The following is a 2,196-nucleotide window of genomic DNA, read 5'->3' on the forward strand; positions in this document are numbered from 1 at the left end:
ATAACTTTTCTGAAACTTAGGAGGGACACTGAACTACTGGTAGTCATTGTGGCCATAAGAATAAATGACATTCGGGTGCCTGGTGGCTCAGTGGGTTAAAGCCTCTGCCTTCGGCTCAGGTCATGATCCCAGGGTCCTGGGATCAAGCCCCGAATCAGGCTCTCTGATCAGCAGGGAGCCTGCTCTCCCCCGCCCCCACCTCTGCCTGCCTCTCTGCCTACTTGTGATTTCTCTCTCCATTGAATAAATGAATAAAATCTTAAAAAAAAAAAAAAAAAGAATAAATGAGATTGTTTAGGGAGAGAGTTTGTAGACCAGAAGAGGGCAAGGTCTAAGACTATGGACATTTAATCGATGAACAGAAGAGGTCCACCCCTGCCTATCCCATCAGAGAAAAAGTAGCTAAGATCATCAGGAAAGCATGGCACTTACCTACATCAAGAAATAATGGAGTTTCGTGTAAGATACCAGACATATGAGCATGTTAAAATTTTCTTAGGGTGAATGACTGAAGAGCAAAGATATCATAGGAAAAAGAGAGAGGGGATAAACAGAAAGAGGCCCCCAAAGAGGCAGCTGTGGATGGATCCAGAGCACTGGGGGAGGGAGGCATTAGTCATAGGAAGTTAATTTATGAGAAGGAATAGGAAATAGAGTAGGCACAGATGCAGAGAATTGAGGTAGTTTCCATCTGCTGGCTTCTGTTGTTCTCTGTAGAGGAGGAAGGCAGGCCATTTATTGAATGATGAGGGATTTGGTGGGGTTTGAGGGTTACGGAGAGATTTGAAATACGTATTTTGCAGAGTGAAGGAAAAAGCTGAAGAAGGAAACATGAAGACACTTGCCTGCAAGTAGGGCCTTGTCTGCTTGGAGACCTCCAGTGTGTCATGAGATCAGGGTGCCTGTTTGTGTCATTTTGCTTGAAATCCTACCAGTGTGTGTGCAGGCACAGGGAAGATGAGAAGTTGGCTGGATCATGTATTGGCATTTAGTTCGGAAAGACTTTCTAAGGAAAACAGAAAACAAGCATTACAGATCATGGCAAGAGAGTTACTGATGTGATTAAGTGTGATGTCTGGGAATAATGGAGAAGGAAGTCAAGGCTGAAGAGAAGAGGCCTCCATTGAGAGGATGGAGGACCAGCGGTCTCAGTAAGTCAAAAGAACAGATGCTGTGCAAGTTAATGGTGTGAGAGATCTTGGAGGAAAGAAGATTGTAGTCAGAGAGGTTAACATTTGGTCTTAGGTGGTTTGGAGTGGATCAGTGGCTTGTAAGAAAATCTGGACCAAGAAGGAGGTCCAGGATGTGGCTGTTGGAGTGAAGATGAATGGATGTCACTGGAAATGAGGATGTTAAAAACCAATGGGATTAATGGGATGCATGAGAAATTCTTTTCTTGTGGAAGCCACCAAGACTGATGGCCATGCTTGGGACATATGGGATGACTGTGATCCCAACCCTAAAGTTTTATTGTAGAAGAAAGGGTTGCCAGGTAGTTAAAAGATGCACAGAATTAGAGAGAGAAATGATAATCCAAAGTGGGGAACCCAAAGTGGGTGGTCTGGGGTCAAATTTGGACTATAAATTTCTTTTATTTGGCTCATATTATGTTTTTAAAATTTGGTTAATTTGCTATCATTTAAAGATGTGAGTTTTCATGCACAGGTACACACATGCACATGTATATACAGGCACACGTGTACACACAATATATTTCCAGCTTTGCTTATAAGTTAGAACAATCTGGAAACAACAGCACACATTTTCCTAAACAAGAACTGTATGAGGTAGGTGCTTAGCAAAAATGTGAATCAATAGCAATTTGGCATTTAAAGACTGGTTCCCCCCTTGCTCTCCCTTTGTCAGTAGGCATATATATTAAGCTTAATAAGATATAAAGAAATTACATAGATTTTTTTTTTAAGATTTTATTTATTTATTTGACAAAAAGAGAGAGAGATCACAAGTAGGCAGAGAGGCAGGCAGAGAGAAAGGGGAAACACGCTCCTTCCTGAGCAGAGAGCCCGATGTGGGGCTTGATCCCAGGACCCTGAGATCATGACCTGAGCCAAAGGCAGAGGCTTAACCCACTGAGCTACCCAGGCAAGCCAAAAATTACATAGATTTGCAACAAGATATGAAGTGAGGTCTGCTAAAATATAGTGAAATTTTAAAGATACAACGTTTAAATATTGT

This window comes from Meles meles, chromosome 10, assembly GCF_922984935.1.
Source record: "Meles meles chromosome 10, mMelMel3.1 paternal haplotype, whole genome shotgun sequence".
NCBI lineage: Eukaryota > Metazoa > Chordata > Mammalia > Carnivora > Mustelidae > Meles > Meles meles.